This window comes from Ambystoma mexicanum, chromosome 5p (genome assembly GCF_040938575.1).
Source record: "Ambystoma mexicanum isolate Mex_15411 chromosome 5p, UKY_AmexF1_1, whole genome shotgun sequence".
In the NCBI taxonomy this organism is placed as follows: domain Eukaryota; kingdom Metazoa; phylum Chordata; class Amphibia; order Caudata; family Ambystomatidae; genus Ambystoma; species Ambystoma mexicanum.
The window spans coordinates 844,200,201-844,218,386 of NC_090930.1; the positions used below are offsets into that span (position 1 = coordinate 844,200,201).

Consider the following 18,186-nt stretch of genomic DNA (forward strand, 5'->3'; position numbering starts at 1 on the left):
CCACCAGTATCAACAGGAAGTGCGACAGATTTTGCTCAAGGGAATTTCCCCCGAGAGGAGCTCTAGGAGATGCGTTCGTAGTGGACTGGGAGTTCCCACTTCTGTACGCGTTCCCTCCGGTCCCTGTCATTCCTCAAATGATCAGGAGGTTGAGAAGGTTTCGGAAGACCATGATCCTAATTGCCCCGGATTGGGCCAGGAGAACGTGGTACCCGGACCTTCTAGACATGTCCATCTGCCCTCCAATTCGACTGCCATACAGAGAGGATCTTCTCTCGCAGAAGGAAGGTCAGGTTCTCCATCCAGCCATCAAGACCCTCAACCTTCACGCTTGGTGTCTGAAAGGTTGAGGTACAAGGATTGGGACCTTCCGGATGATGTTATGGAGGTGTTGCTTTCGGCCAGAAGGCCGGCAACTAAAACTCTATACCGCTGCCGTTGGAACAAATTTTGCAGCTGGTGCAGAGAAAAGAATATTGAACCCTTTTCTTGTGGTACACCTATGGTGTTGTCATTCTTACTTTACCTGGCTAATTCAGGCCTACAGGTTGGCACAATTAAGGGCTATCTCGCAGCGCTATCAATCTTTAAGCGCACTGCAGAGGAGCCTTCATACTTCAAAATTCCATTGGTAATACAATACCTAAAAGGATTAACTAATGTTTATCCCCCGAAACCTTTTCAAGTTCCCTTATGGGATTTAAACCTAATTTTAAACTTCCTAAAGGGTGCCCCTTTTGAACCACTACACTCTTGTTCATTGAAGCTTCTCACCCTCAAAACTGTTTTGCTAATAGCATTGACATCTGCTAGAAGGGTTAGCGAGTTGCAAGCCTTATCGTGTAAACCTCCACATACAATCTTTTACAAGGACAAAGTTGTTCTTCAGGTGAAGCCTAACTTCCTCCCGAAGGTAGTCTCGGAGTTTCACATCACTCAGAAGATTATATTACCTTCTTTCTACCCTCCTCCTCATCCGGGGAAGGAGGAAGAGAGACTGCACAGGCTGGACCCTAAGCGAGCCTTGAGCTTTTATATCAGCAGATTGGCTAAGATCAGACAAGCAGACCAACTCTTTGTAGGTTATGCAGGACATAAGTTGGGCCTTCCAATAACAAAACAAACCATCTCCAGATGGATTATTTTAGCCATTCTGGAGTGCTACAAATTGGCAGGAAAGGAGCCTCCTCAAAATCTAAGGGCTCATTCTACCAGGGGTATCGCAACATCCTCAGCCCTTCAAAGAGGGGTGCCAATTCGAGATATATGTGCGGCTGCCACATGGTCGTCCGCACATACATTTACCAAATTCTATAGCCTGGATTCCTCCTCTAGTCAAGAAACTAGATTCGGCAAGGCTGTGTTACACTCTGTCCATTCTGGAAGGGTAACATAACTTTTATTACTCCCGCCTCCAGTCACAATACCACTGCTATGGGAGTCTATCTAAGATAAGGAATACGTCGGAGGACACAATCCCTTCGAAGAACTAGTTACTCTTACCTTGTAACGTTCTTTCGATGGGATGTTCCTCCGACGTATTCCTTATCGACCCTCCCATCCATCCCCGCAGTATGACTTCCTGTGGGTTTGCAGCCTATGCTCCTTCAAGGTGATTAGTCTAATCCAAAAACATTACTGGGGACTACAAAACGGAACTGAGCAACGGACGCTGCGCGCGGCCTTTATAGGCAGGATGACGTCGACGTCGGCACGGAGGCCGTCGAGGGTCATCGACTCGGCGATCATCGACGCGCAGCGCCCTCTGGCGAAAAAATTTTCCGAGGCCAGCAAAGCTGAAGGATTTCTATCTAAGATAAGGAATACGTCGGAGGAACATCCCATCGAAAGAACGTTACAAGGTAAGAGTAACTAGTTCTTCTAAACTATAGAAACTGCGACCTGCCTCTAGGGAATCTTGAATGAAAGGCAGTTTAGAACTCCAGTTAGAATTCCAAACTACCTCACAATCCATCTCCTCCAATCACTGTTGCTGAATGGAAACTCCATCTTGCTTTGGGGGAACACATGCCTCCTGTAAGCTTCATTGAGGAAAACTTTTATAGTCTCAATCTAATCCAAAACATAACCCAAACATCACCCTGCTAAAATTTATGTTTAAAATGTTAAATTAGGAGGCCTAAAAATGAATGTCTACATGAACCTTTTAAGTGAGTGCTTTTGTAAGTATATACTTTTGGAACTCTAGAAATATACCATGGGATCCAGACAAACAGGTCACCTCCTCAAACTCCTCCCAAAACACAAGCACCCAACTTTTCAACCTCCATGATAATACATTCCTCTCCATGCCCCACTCATGAAACATTAACGTCCCTCCTTAACAAACCTCTTAACCTAGCCCCAAACCCTAACAAAGGACCTGAGAGCCTCAGGTACTTGTGACATGGACCTATGGACCCATGCTGAGGCCTGGAGTCCCCAGAGTCCGGTAGGCCCAGCTGGGGAGTGTTCAATTTCCTGAATTTCATTGAGCCAGGCATTCTGCGCTTGTTCGGCCCTTTTATATGCCAATGTCTGCCCTCAGGGTCCTTTGCTCCTTCCACCATCGTGGACCCACATCTCACATGAGCTCTGCAGAGACCCTCTGTATGTCCTCCTCTGTGACCAGTTTGTAATCATATCCGTCCACCTCAAACATGGAGAAAGGGAACCCCTGCCTGTATCTGACACATTTTTAATTCAGCCATTTTGTGAGGGGTATGCACAGGCACCTTTTTGCCAATGTGAGGGAAGACAGATCCTGAAAAATCGTAATCTTCGCATTGCCCAGTGTAACTGCACCAACACCCCTTGCTTTTTCCAAGATCTTCTGCTTGTGTGGGTAATTTTGAAAGTGAGCCAAGACTGACCTCGGACCTCTACCAGCTCCACCTGCTCTGTGCACCCTGTCAATCTTAGGCTCGTCGATGGTGTAATCTCCAAACAAAACTTTTGCAGCTTTGTGTATGACCCTATGCAGATCTCTGTCCGTCTCGCCCTCTCCCTCCGGCACTCTGAGAACTCTCAGGTTGTTCCACCTTTCACGATTCTCAAATTCGTTCATCTTAAGGGTGATTTCCCCCTCTCTCCTCTCCATCTCCGCCATCCTCATGTCCATATGAGTTTCCATAGTATCAAGTGATGACTGGTTATGCTCAACCGCCTGCAACCTCTCATCCATCTTGTCTATTCTGAGGTTAATCTTGTCCACCTTTCCTCCAATGTCGGCCCTCCTACCCCAAATCTCTTCCAATAAGGAGGCAATGTCCCTATTCGTGGACAGAGGGTCATCTTCTCCCTCCAGCATGAGGTATCACTTCGCAATCTCAGGGTCTGTGGGTACTCAAATCGATCCAATTTCAGCTTCCAGTCCAGGTGGGATACAAGGGCCCCAACTGGGACAGGGGCGACCCCACCCCACAGCAGACCTCCCAGGCCCCTACTCAACTGGGGACCCTTTCTGAACTCTCCATAACCTCCTCAGCCCACAGCTGGGGCCTTACCCTTCTCGGGAACATCAAGGAGATCTAAGAAGGTCACTCACTGATCCCAGTCCATGCCAGCCCAGGGCCTCCAAATATTCAGTCCTTCCGTAACCAGGTCACCAGCCCGGCTCTGCACATTCTCACATCCCTCTTCACCAGGGCTGGTCCGAATGCCAGGGTCGGGACTCCCAATGCACTCCTTTTGTAAAAGTATCACAGGACAGTCACTACTCAGGTCTGAGCGCCCAGGCAGACAGCATTATCCTTGTGCAGCAGGCGGGACCGCCTCTCATTCCCCTCCACTCTGTCTCTGAGCCTTCAAATTTCACCCAGGGAGGTGGGCACACGCCCCTGAGCTGGGCCAGGGGGCATGGCAGCCCACGAGCCCCACCTGCCTCCGGTTCCTTCAAAGAGTGTTCAGGCTGACAATACAACTGTGTCTCAGTATGGCTAACGTGCCAAGAGCACCTTGGTTCACCTCCCCCACATGGCTCGCTGTGCGGCATGGCAGGAGGAGGGTGGATCCAGCAATGGAGTGCAATGTTGTACAAAACCACCTCCTGTGAGGCCTGTGTGGCGGGCAGGGGGGCAGGCCACTTGCCTTTAGCTTAGGGCACTTAGTCCCGCCGGGCCCACCATCTTTTCCCCTCCTCTGCCTGAGGGGACAGGCCGCTCCTGCGACATGTCTGCAGACCTCTGCAACAGAGTTTAACGCCAGCGGATTTACTTTTGCTTTCCTGCGGCTCCCGCAGCAGTTATCTCACGATTCCCCTCAGGTTTCTTCTGTGGGTGCCTGGGCACCTTAGACGTCGCCCTCTCCAACAATCATCAATCCAGGGGGGACAAAGTGGGGTCTCAATCTACTTGTGCAGCCCGTTGGACTGGGAGTTACGCGCTCAGGCTACCCCCATAAGCACACCCCATAGTAGCCTCCGATAGAACCCTTTTAAAGTGAAACCAGCCCAATTAAGAACTGAACACCATTGTTTGAAAGTTGTTAAAGCTGTTGTAAACCCAGAGTCCTCTGATACAAGAGTGACAAGGTTATGCAAAGCTGGAAGAGCGGCAATACAGCTTTGGGGTAACTACTAAAGAAGCTGGGGAAGGGAGCTTGTTAAAATAACAAATTCTTAATCTTCAGAGCGGAGACTGTTCAAGTTGAGAAGAAGCAGTCAGGAAGCTAAAGACAGATTTCATGGTTGCCCTTTCCTTCCATACAAGAGAGAAGAGTGCTTTGCCAACCGATAAGAGGTTGAAAAGTGTTGTTGAAGTTGCCTATAACACTAACACTACGTCGCAGTAGCAGCAGTAGAACTGTGGTTGTCAATACTTTTGTCAGAACATTATTATTTGAATGTAGAAGAAGCAGACGTAAACTATTGGGCAAATGAGCCTGCACTCACAGTATCATTGGCAGAAGGGAGTTGATCGAGAGAGAGGAAACCCTAAGAAGACGCATCCTGACAAATTGTATTCAAGACGCTGCAGAAGTTCTAAGAAGAAGAGTTGCTGTTAAGCAGAAGTGGTACCTTTGTTCTAAACTGTATCCATTCTTTCCTGGAAGGAGGTTATCTAGGAATACCAATGGTGCTGTTGTTTTCGTTGTGGAACTTCGAAAGGCAATCTTCATAAAGCAAAGAAGGAACCAGTGGATGTTTGCTTGTGTGAACTTCTGTTTTGGTGGAACTTGTTAAGACTGTATTTAAGACTTTCTTTTCTTTGATAGAAATTAACTTTGGGACATTCCTGGGGGAGCAAAATTTTACCAGGATAAGTAGAAGTCATCCAAGACATATTTATGATGTTTAGATTTCATTGTCACTGTTTCTGTTCTTTCGTGTGAAGGTTAGTTTGTGTATGCTAGGAGGTTTTCCCTTTAATCCTAGACTAGGTAGGGAATCCCCTGGTTTAGTTAGGGTTTATTTACTATTTTTGTTTGAAATAAAAGTGTCAAACCTTGAGAAAACTAAACACAGTTGTGAGGCTCACTTTACTGACCTCTCACATCCCATTCATGAACACTGTCTTATGTCCTAATCGAAAAAAGATACAAAAGTGTATGCATATACTTATGTACGGCTATACGTACAGTGTGGCGATGATGTCATACGCCCAATGTATGACATCACACCAGTAAATAAATACACCATACAGAAAGACGTTTCAAACACCCGCACGCTGAACGCTGAGGATGATCATGGCCACAAGAAACATTAGAAAAGGTCATCAAATGAGAAGCCCCTTCATCCATTCCAACTGGACTGTATGAACATTATGATACATATTCTTATTCATTGAAGAACCTAAACTTGAGCAACTAGTAGAAGGAAATTGAGATGCACTTTGGTGGGTAAAAAGTGGAAACACAATTGTGGGCAACACGCTACTGGTAGTTTATAATGCCTAGAACATATTATGCCCCAAGGCCTTTTCACAGAGCTGCTTAATAAGATATGCTCGGCTCCATTTATAATAACACAAGACGGTTTGGATAACATATAATTTCTGTCAATTGCAACAAACAACACAATAATAAACCATGCATAGTATAATGCCTGTAACAACACTAGAATGTGCACCTTTGCAATAGATAGAGCCATGAATAAAGAATAAAGAATTGTGAAGCAACTGCTTATTGTAATGAACGCTTCTTGGATTATACCAATTTTTGACAGGATAAATACCGCATTGAATACATAGGTGAATTGCCTCACCTAGGAGTGCATATAAATTAGATACTGATAACGTGTCGGGAGAATAGCTATGGGGCAATGCGCTCCTCTTGGAAGCAAGATGACGTGGAGCAACACAGGTTTGATTCCCAGGTCTGTGCATTAGAAACCTTTGGGTATTAAGCATGTTATAAAGAACCCATTACAATTTATAAAAAGCTACATGAAAATGTTAATAGTAATAGCAAGGTTTCCATACTTACAAGTAACTTTGGAATTGGCTGCAACCACCATTTATTTAAGACTGACCGTACTAACCATGAAACCCATGTGCTTATGATAGGGAGATAGCCAAGCTATTACATATACAGAAATAAAAATCATGAAAAGAAAGTATTGCATTCCAACAATATTAATGAGACGTTTCTCTTTTGTCTTTTTACTCTCTCTTCTCTCATTTTGGCGTTGTCAATTGCTTAAGATCCTTGAAAAGGACCGCAGAGGTCGAAACACATTTTGGCTCAAATCTATTTTATTATAAGCAATGCATCACCATAAGACAAGTAGACTATATTCCTTGAAATATTTATACCATTGGAGTACCTTTTTTTAGCATACAGTTTCTAATTGAAACCTTTCAGCTATTTAAAACACAGAAAAAGAGACAAAAAGAAAAGAAAATGAGGAAAAGTAAAATAAAAAGATAATAAAAGAAGATGATAAAAAATAAACATAAAGTCAAAATACAACACTGTTTTTAGTCGGTTTAACCGTTGGTTGTTGCTTCAATTCTCTCAAATATATAATTGTGACTAATTCCAGCAAAGCGAAAGTCTCAGAAATCCTAGTTCCTTGTTTCAGCTGGAGCCAGATTTCTCTCTCTGTTAATGTGCTGTATTCAGAATAGAAAATGTTCATCAATTTTATTCAAGTGATGGAGTGATTCCAATGGATGACAGCAAAGTCTATAATGGTAGTCCCTACAGGTCTCTGGTTTCCTGACCTCATGTAGCTCCTTTGTCAGGAGCAAATTTAGGCGTATTCTAAGATGTTTAGAACGAGCTAAGTCCGAAGGAAATTTTACTAAATAAGGTAGAGTTGTTCCTCACCTTCTGGTGTCTGTACAGTATTTCCGATACAATTTATATTCTGTTACTGCACCCAGTGTATCAATCCAGTCCTTGTCGTAAAGTGCCTTCTCCACGTTCTCAGGATTGTCTATTAGTGAATTGCTGTTTCTACCAATACTGTTTGGTATTCCTGTGCATTTCAGGCACCATTCTTCCAGTGAGCATTCACTTCCCGCTCAGATGGCCTGGTTAAGTAGTGTAAATCCATCTTCTATTGGTGGTGTTAAGCATTTTCGATAGAAGGAAATGCTATTCCAAACTGTTTGTGTATATAGAGACCTTAAACCCAGCTCTCTTCTAATAATTGCCACGGGCATAGATTTAGGTAGCGATAAAACGTGTCTCCAAAATAAACCCTCCAGGACAGACCAAACTTTCCAGGGCAGTAATAAGGAGCTTTCCGACCCATACGTCAGTAAAAAATGGGGACAGGAACGAGCAAAAATTTGCAATATCCTCTTTTGATCATCTTAGCCTGTACAGCCAGGCATTTCATTTTCCTTCTCATCTCCACCTCACGATGAACTTCTACTAAGCTGTCATTGATTGATATTCCCAGGTAAGTCATCTGAGTTATCAACAGTATTTTTTCTTCTTCAACAAACCAGCTGCAGCCTTTTACCTTCGCCCTAGGTTTCCTCCCAAAGATCAGGCCGCTCAACTTTAATGGATTTATCCTCAAGTCGTTGGCTGCCAGGTATTTAGCGGATGCATCTAATTGACGCTGCAAGCCGAACATGTGTTTCATCCATAATTATTACATCATCTACATATAGCAATCTATTAACCCGTGATCCAGCGATGATAGGAGGAAAAGATCTTAGACCTATAAATGACTCCTCCATATCAGCAGTATATAGGTTAAAGATTGCAAGTACTAAACGGCAGCCTTATTTTAGGCCAGTTGTAGTAAAAATTGTATCGGTAAGGTCCCCCGATTTATTCAATCTTATACGGACTGTAGTTGATGTATGGAGACTCCTTATGGCTTCCAAGATATATCTAGGACAATCACAGGTGTCTAGTTTGTTCCACAAAATTTGGTGATTTACGGAGTCAAAGGCCTTCGATAGATCAATTGAAGACAGGTACAATTTCTTGCTGTTCTTTTGTATAGCTCTTATTTTAAGCAGATTTAAGAGACACAGATTCAGGGATGTTCCAACACCCTTCTCGAAGCCAGACTGCCATCGGTCTCGATGTTTGGTTTCCTTCAGCCAGACTGCTAATGCTTCAGTAGATGGGCTGCAAATATTTTCCCAATGACGTCAAACAGGGCGATAGGTCTATAGTTTCCTGGTAGCGACCTATCGCCCTTCTTAAAGATGGGGACTATGATCGAGGACCAACAGGAAGCCGGTATTTTCTTCTGTCATTTTATTTGCTCGTACAAGTCGAACATAAAAGATGCCCATTCTTCAGGATTTTTCTTCGGGGTCATATTTGTTAGGCCATCTGGGCCTCCAGCTCTGGAGGTGCTTGAGGATTTAATCAAGTCCAAAATGTCTTCCCTGCTTGTTTCGAAAGACATGGGGTGGTTTGACACGTGCAGACCATTGGTGCTGGTTTGTGTTTTTTTAGAAAAGGGCGCTGAAGTGAATGTTCCAGTCTCCCGCCGGAATAGGGTTCGCTAGTAGGGATTGTTGAGGTGCCTCCATAGAATTATGAATTTTCCACATCCCTCCATAGTTTTTGGTGGCTACCAGCTGTAACATGTGCTCAGCGTCCTTCTGAATTATGGTGTACTTATGCTGTTTTAGCCAGTTTTTATAGCTTAGTCTACCTTTTTTGAGGTCATCCATGGTTTTTGGCAAGGGCCTTTTTTTCCATGCCCTTTTTAATTTGTTCAGCTGTTTTTTCCTTTCAGACACTGCGGTGTCGAATTTTCCAAGTGACGAAAACCCAGCTTCTTTCCTGTGTTGTGTTTTTCCATATATAAACACAGGTGACCCGGATAGTCGAGATCCCCCTCAAACAAGATGTATTTAGGGCGTTTATATTCCTTGACAACAGTCTCAATCTATTTCTGCCTGAGTGTAGTATTAGAACATTTGGGCTAGACTGTGATGTCTCCCACTGTACAGTTGTTTAGCATCTCAATGTTTCTCATGCCGAGTTCCTTTCTCCAGTTACAGCCACGTAAAGTGGCTTCATCGGTGTTGGCGTAAAGTTGGCAACCAAGGCTTGGTCCTTGCTAAAACAGTGGATGTTAAGATATTTGCATACGATTATTTTTAAGTCAGGCCTTCTGACTCTGGCATCATCGATTTCATTCATCACTTATTCACTGAAGTTCTTGGCCATCTCGGAGTTCGTATTCCAGTAGAGGTTGCAGATTAACCAACCTCCTGTACTCTTGCCGTCAGGATTTTTTATGACAAGCAAGACAATTTGAATAAGGGGAGTCACATTTTTCACCCAAATTGTTTTTAGGCAACTGTCACTGTTGAGTAGGAATAGTAAGCCCCCCATGGGTCGCCCCTTCTGCCCCTTACTGGCCAGTTTTAAATAAGATGCAAAGCCTTGGAATATAAGTGTTTCTCTTAACCAGGTTTCCTGAAGGCAAACCATATCAGCTGTCCCATAAAATAAGCTCCCTTCTCCAAACAAATGTCTAAAGCCCCTAGTGTTCCAACAAACAAGGGTAAGGTCCTTCATGGACACAGTTCCCCCGTTCTCTGGGCATTAGGAGTTGGATGCAAGCGCGCCTGCAAGCCACGCCCATTGTTCCTTTACGTGTTTGTCTTGCTAAGGTTTGCTGATGTTATTTCACTTAGAGTTTTCTACCACAAACCTCAAGTTCTTTGGCGTTGACAAGTGGTCTTTTCTGTTTCCATTGGAGGATGTAGTCGTTGTAAAGTGACTACCTTTCAGCGCAGGTCTCATCGGTTCGTCTAATTTCTTGATGTTCTCCAGTGCATATGGATTTGTATCTCTTAATGCAAATCCCATAAGAGTCAATTGAGGGATTTCTCTTACAAGCAGATGTTTAATTTCATTTGAAGTGAGATACAAGACCACCTTGTCATTCCTCCGCTCGTCTGGGAAGTCGATCAAGTCGATGCCCTCAGATCGGATTGAAGTTAGGACACTGTGCAGTAGCCTCAAGATGTTGGCTCTGTTGAGAGTTAGGTCATACTTTATATGCAAGATTCTTTCAAGGTTCAACGTGATCTTGCATTCGCTTCCCTTCTTTTGTCCACTAATAGTGTGCTCCGCTCGAGGAGTCTATGTGTGTTTTATAGAGGCAGGTGTTGGGCTCTCTTTGTCCCCCCACAGCGCTTGACAATTTAAGTTTTGACTTCTTTGTTCCAAAGTTTTTAAAGCCGGTATATGTACTCTTTAGATGAGAGTCCCTCTGATTTTACTGGTTTTCTTTGGCTATGTGTATGTGAGACGTTACTTTAGTCCTTGGCCGAGGATGAGAGGCGGCAGATTCTATTTGGCCGAATACGCTGTTATTTTCTCGAGTCGCCTGCTTCTCGTAAGCAACCTCTCGTTCATCACAGCTTTCTGAGTCAGACACCATAATCAGCTGGCCCCTTGCATGGTGGATTCTTCTTAAGACAATCAGGCGTTGGACCAGCATGTCTTCCATCTGATCTCTCGTAGGGAAGACCTCGTCCCATTCATGCAAGCAAGTTGAAAGGTTCATTAGCTCGTCAAAGCCAGTAAAGTCTTCCTTGCTTGATAATTTGCCGCAATCTGTCTCTTGCGTCAAAGACTGTTTTTTTAGTCAGGGGCATTTGGTAGACACCCTTGCATAACACACTTGTGTCAGAGACATCCATAGAGTTGCAGGTTGAGCTTTCACTACACGTTTCAGGCTTTTTGTTTCTTTTCAAGGGACCTGTATGGTTTAATGAAGTGTCTGGATCCCTTAGGTTCTTCACTAACTCTATTTTCCATTTCTGTTTAAGGGGTGAGTTCTCTGATTAAGGGGTGAGTTCTCTGATGTTACTTTTAATGAGGACTGCAACTTTTTCCTTGGTATACTGTTTCTTGAGACTGTTGATCTGCTGGTATGAGTCGAAGAGTTTTGTGAATATTCTGAAAGGTCTGGGTACGGGTATGTCAGAAGCAGGCTCAGAGGTGGGTTCCATCTCATGATCCAATGAGGGTAACCTTGGGATGTTTTCCCGTGGAGGCTCTGGTATGATTGGACCATTTTTCAAGGTTGCAGCTTTTGTGTTTCTCTCTTTTTGTGCCAAATTAGATCTGCACTGTATGTTGTGTGTTTTGACTCTCTTGGCCTCCCCGCCTTAAGGTTTACAGTGTGTGCTTCCATGCTTTCCACTTCTTTATCAGTTCTTCCTGGGGTGGAGATGATGTTGGTAGCCGGGATAAACTGAGGAGTCACCCTCTGATTTATTGACATGGAGGCCCTGCTGTTTTCCTTTTCTTTTATAATGGGCTCCAGGATGTTCCTTAGGAAGGATGTAATTTTCTCAAGACTTTTGTCCTCATTCACTTTTAGAGCCAAGATGAAGGCTTCAATATAAATTGAGTTTTAATGAAGCATGGTCAGTAGAGTATTTTGGTCTCTAAGTTGGTCAGCCACCCCTTCATACAACTTCATGAAGGGCGCCATGGTGAGGGAAAAAGCCGCAATCATGTTTGCATCTATGGACACAGTTTTGATTGTTTTCTCCTCCATTTGGGCAGCAACTAGATCCAGTAAAATGTCTTCATCCGTTAGCTGGTTGGTTTCAGTGTTGCTTGGATCCTCCATACTCTTTGTCAACCAATGACGTTTGGTAGCCTGTATCGGCTGGCCTGTCTTGCTAGTCTGGGGCAGGCCCATCCCAAGCCTTTCAAGATCCTTAGTCATTCCTTTTGGCTCGGTCGGGTCCCTGGTGTGTGGTTCTTTTCCCAGTGGAGCAAATTGAAGTTCTTCCAGACTCATTTCTAGCTCCCCCCCCCCAACTGTGGGTCAGTTTGCATACTTGTGCCTTCCATCATAATTTCTGCTGTTCGGTTCCCTATAGGTTGAACATGATGGTCACCACACTCTAGTTTACCTGTACCCAGTGCATCAGAAGATGGCTTCTGGACGTCCTTACCATGGGCTGGGGGTTCACTGGGTTCAGAGGTGCAGTTTTGTGTTAGGGAACCAGTTGTTCCTTTTCAGAGTCCGGAAATTTTGGGCATACATTAAAAAAAGGCTGTTTAGTTTGAGAGAGAACCAGAGTGAGGCCTCTCGGTTTCCAGATCGAGCAGCCTGTCGTGTTATCGGACTGCTTCTTAAGCTTGAGCTGTTTGGAAGATCTAAAGGTATAGGGTTTCAAGAGGGCACCCTTATCCTCCCTTGCATCCTTCTCAGAGTGTTTTGCCCCAATTCTCAAAGGCGAGGAAGGAGAGGCCCTGCTATATCTATAACTGGATCTACAAAGTTATTTTCCTTTTCCTTAGGTAGAGCTAGGGGCAAGGAACTGCTGATATTGGTAGGTGTTAGACCTGACCCTTTTCCCATCGGATTTGGGAACAAGTAATCCCGAGGGTTCTCCAAAATGTTGCAAGATGAAGTTGTTTGTGCAGTAATTTCAACCCGTATGTCAAGGGGACAGGTTGGCGGTACCTCCAATATAGGGTGAACTTGTTGTTCCGACGGTCTCTCGTGGTCGGTCACAGTTTCAACACTGATGGGTTCACTGGAGCCCACCAGATTTTTCATATGCGTTTCCTTAGGGTGCAACTTGGAAATAAATGTTTCTTCTACTTCCCCTTCCTGATCGCTTTCTGTCATTTTGGGGGAGCCCACAAAGATCAAAGGGTTAAAAACCCTGCATTCTCTGCATAGTCGGGACAGCAATCTGTTATGCCAAAAGTGCACAGTATTTCTTGTGGATTACAGCACCGTTTAGTGTCTGTGCAAAGCTACTCTGTGCACAGTTCAAGTAAAGAAGTAAAAAACGCTGTTAGAGTGCTGTGCCTAAGACAGTCAGAGAAGGGGTTTAAATTCCCGAATAGGTGCCGTTGGGACTACCACCAGCCCACAGAAGCTGTCCTAGCCAACTCCTGCCGGAAATAAAGTTGCAAATGCAGAGCAGCCTAGGTGTAAGAAGGGTTCTGGCAATACTCAATCAAAGGTGTGTGCAGTCTGTAGCAAGTGAAATGTCAGACAGTATGCTTCTAAAGCCACGCTTCCACAACTGTAATGGTCGCCACTGCAGATCTTACCGGCACCGTTGTTGTTGTAGTAGGGGAGCCAGGTAGCGGAGGTAAAGACCGGTGAAAGGGTGTGCGCGTATCGCTCACGCCTTCCGCCAAACACTCTACCTTACATTGGAGTACTAATAAAGTGTAACTAGAACACAGAGAAGAAGGGTCAGCACAAATGTGCATAATATATTACCATATATCATTTAAACACCACTGAATAGCACTCGTTTCCCGGTTTGATCCCCCATATGGCAGGTCCCCCTGACAAGGACTCTACCCTCTGGCTCTGAGTTAGAATATTCGAAGGGATTGTGTCCTCCCACGTATTCCTTATATTGATAGATCATCTCCAGCATGCTGGCCTCGGAATTTTTTTTTCAGTAGTGGGCGCTGCGCGTCGATGTCCCTCGAGCCGATGTACCTCGGCAGCCTCCGTATCAGCGCCAACGTCATCATGCGTATAAATAGACTCGCGCAGCGTCCGTTGCTCAGTTCCGTTTTTCTGCGCTTCGTGGGACTCGAAATCGCGTTGCTCAGTTCGTTAGTCAGATATATTCTTCATTATTCCTCAAGAATACCAACTCTTACTCGATGGCTTCCTTATCCGAACCGACAACTCCACGGTCCGGCTTCAAAAAATGTCGAGACTGTGGAAAGAAAATGTCGTTGATTTTGTGGTGCCAGGGATCGGAGCACCAATGTTTGGAGTGCGAAGACTGCATGTCCATGATGGCGAAAGCCTTGAACGAGCGCAAGGGGAAGCTTGAGAGAGGTAAGACAGTTAAAACTCCTTCGAAAGTTTCCTCGGCACAGTCGAGACATTCGTCTCCTCGCCGACACAGGAAACATTCTCGTTCTAGGTCTCGAAGCAGTTCCCACCACTCTTTGAGATCCAAGCATTCGAGTAAAAGACGTCGAAGATCCCCTTCCTCGTCTTCTTCTGTTTCCCCGGAAAGAGTCACCTGCCCCACAAAACATAACTCTCAGGCTGAGAGGGAGGAATTCCGTAAAAGGATGCTTAGCGTCTTCGAGAAAGCAGCTTCGACCCCCTCGAAGACAGCTGAGGGGGATACCCTGGGTGAAAGACCCGAAAAATCGAAACGCTGCGAGTCGTTCCACCCAGCGAAAGAAACTACTCGAGAGCGTCACAAACCCTCGAGCAAAGGCACTGTGCCATCAACGCCATCGTCGAAAGTCCCTTTGACGCATAAATCTGCGTCATCGACGCCATTATCGAAGGGCTCATCAACGCATAGGTCGATCGAATCGACGCCGTCTTCGACACCAACACCGAAAAAGAACAAACCCACGGCCGTCACTACCTCACAGCCAGTGGTCATACCCAGGGCCTCTAACACGACACGAATGTCATCGACAACCTCGAGTAGCATTCCGATCATCTCGAGCTCTTCAAGGCCTCTTCCGATCTTCTTGACGCCTTTTTCGGTGTCTTCGAAGCCTTTAACGTCCGCGTCGACGACGTCGACATTTTCTCAACCAATTACGACAAATTTGGCCCCTTCTGCTCTGGAAATGGGATTTAAGCCATTTCCAAGGTCTGATTATTTCAGACCTTTGTCTTCAATTTATGAAAAAGGGGAGGATTCGGATCAAGAAAGACCCTTTGGGTTGCAGAGAACTACAACACCTGAACCAGAGGAATTTACCTCTGAGGAAAATAGGTTCAAGGACCTTCGAGAATCCTTACATAAGGCAAGTGGGTTAGATACTTCCCCAGAGATAGAATTTGCCAAACCAGACCCAGGGGAACATACCGAGACCCCTTACAGAATATTAATGGCAAGGATTATAGAATTCATGGGTTGGTCTACACCTTCACCTGCATTCCAACAGGATGACCTTACAGACATTTTAGTTAAAGGCCCACAGGAGGATCCTGTGGTTCCATTTCACGCTGCATTACAAAGAAAAATATTGGCTAACTGGGAAACTCCTGAGGTTATCCCGGCGGTTAACAAGAAATTATCAGCCAAATATAGGGTATCTGCTACTGACCCTGAATTTTTATCTAAACATCGAACTCCAGAGAGTCTGGTTGTTCAAGCATCAACTGCATCAGGCAGTAGATCGGCATACTCTACTGTTCCACAGGACAGGGATGACAAAAGATACGACTCTATGGCTAAGAAAGTCTTTTCTGCATGTAACATGGCATTGAAATCTATTAACGCTACTTGTACGCTCGCAAGGTTCAGCCATACACTTTGGGAGTGTGCTTCATCAGCGGCTGACTGCCTCCCAGAGGGAGAAGAAAGGGAAGCTTTTCTAAACATCATTAAGGATGGTAAAGACGCATTGTGCGAATCCCTTCAAACTGGCATTGATTCTGCTGACAGTATCAGTAGGGCCATGGCGACAAGTACTACAACCCACAGATTTGCGTGGTTGCGAAAGTCTGGGTTTGCTTTAGATGTACAAGCCAGACTTTTAAATATGCCCTTTGACGGCTCTTCTTTGTTTGGTAAGAAGGCGGATGCCAGCCTAGAAAAGTTACAGTCATCCAAAGCAGCAGCAAAATCCCTGGGAGCTGCAATCCGTCAAACGCCATATCGCCCCTCAGGAACCTCTTGGAGAGGTAAGTCCCTTTGCTTTTATTCCGCATTCGGAAAAGGCAGAGGACAGTCAGTTCAAAGAGGTAAAAAAAGATTCACCCGAGGTGGACGGGGTAAAAATACAAAAGCCGCAGCAGGTGCCTCTTTACCCTCGGCATCTGCATCAGCCACCTCTAAATCACTCTGAGGACTCTCCTCACAAGACACCAGTAGAGGGCAGTCTAACTCAACATCTGACGGAATGGCAGGCTATTACGTCAGATGCTTGGGCATTGGAGACAGTTGCCCAAGGTTACTGCCTGCCTTTTCTATGCATTCTTCAGAGTCATCCACCGGGGAACAGCTCTCTAAAAGTTCCAGATCCGCTCCTCTTGCAGGAAATTGTAGAGCTGCTGGAGAAAGGTGCCATAGAACCGGTACCTGTAGCGGAGAGGAACAAGGGCTGGTACTCCACCTACTTCCTAATACTGAAGAAGGACAGAGGACTGAGACCTATCTTGGACTTACGAGAATTTAACAAGTTCCTCAGGAAGGACAAGTTCAAGATGGTAACTCTCTCTCAGATCCTTCAGGCCCTCCAGCTCCAGGACTGGCTGGTATCTCTGGACCTTCAGGATGCTTATTTCCATGTGCCAATCCATCTCAAACACAGGAAATACCTGAGGTTCGCAATTGGCGGCTCTCATTATCAATTTCGAGTTCTGCCACATGGGCTGACCTCCGCCCCGAGGGTCTTCACCAAGCTAATGTCGGTAGTGGCTGCAAGTCTAAGGAGGGAAGGGTATCACGTCTACCCCTACCTGGACGATTGGCTGATCAGAGCTGTATCTCCGGAACAAGCTCAGATCCAGCTAGATTATGTCTGCCACTTCCTTCACAAACTGGGCTTCTCCCTCAATTTAAAGAAGTCACAGATGATACCATCACAGAGACTCCAGTTCATTGGAGCCGTCCTGGACACTTCACTGGGAAAAGCCTCGCCACGAGAGGTGAGGGCTCAAGATATTCTGCAGATCTCCTTCAGGTTCCCGACAAGGTGGCTCGAGACCTTCAGTGGTGGGCCTGTCAGGAGAACATTTTGAAAGGAGAACTGTTTTGGCAACCATGGCCGGAGATAACAGTAGTCACAGATGCCTCACTCACTGGGTGGGGAGCCCATGCCAACGACTTGACCATCAGCAGTCGTTGATCTCCATCGGAGTCCAGACTACATATCAACCTATTAGAGCTGAGAGCAATCAGACCTGCGCTGAAGGCTTTTCTGCAATCTGTACAGGGGAAACATGTCCTGATAATGACGGACAACACAGTGGCCATGCACTACCTCAACAAAAGAGGAGGCGTAGGATCACTGCCTCCGTACAGAGAGGCGATGCAGCTCTGGTTTTGGGCAATCCAAGAAGGAATCTCTCTATCGGCAGTTCACTTAGCCGGAGAGAAAAAATTGACGGCGGACGCTCTGAGCAGGCAGAGCACAGTCTCCCACGAGTGGGAACTAGCTCAGGAAGTCCTTCAACAGATCTTCACCTTTTGGGGGACCCCTCAAGTGGATCTGATCACCAGTAGCATCAACAGGAAGTGCAATCAGTTTTGTTCAAGGGAATTTCCCCCGAGAGGAGCTCTAGGGGACGCGTTCGTAGTGGACTGGGAGTTTCCACTTCTGTACGCGTTTCCTCCAGTCCCTGTCATTCCTCAAATGATCAGGAGGTTGAGAAGGTTCAGGAAAGCCTTGATCCTAATTGCCCCAGACTGGGCCAGGAGAACGTGGTACCCGAACCTTCTGGACATGTCCATCTGCCCTCCAATTCGTCTTCCACTCAAGGAGAATCTTCTCTCGCAGAAGGGAGGTTAGGTTCTCCATCCAGACATCAGAACCCTCAACCTTCACGCTTGGTATCTGAAAGGTTGAGATACAAGGATTAGGACCTCATAGATGACGTCATGGAGGTGTTGCTTTCTGCCAGAAGGCCAGCAACAAAGAGAGACTTTATACCACTGCCGTTGGAACAAATTTTGCAGCTGGTGTAGAGAAAAGAATATCGATCCCTTTTCATGTGGTACACCAACGGTGTTAACTTTTCTACTCTATTTGGCAAATTCGGGCCTTTAGGTTGGCACTATCAAGGGCTATCTCACAGCGCTATCGATCTTCAAGCGCACT

General features: G+C 45.5%; 1 protein-coding gene across 1 annotated transcript in view; it reads left to right on the top strand.

The window, feature by feature from the left end:
* Window positions 1–18,186, top strand: part of NME8 (NME/NM23 family member 8) — a 2,398,321-nt gene that overhangs the window by 404,422 nt on the left and 1,975,713 nt on the right. The window lies entirely within an intron of this gene.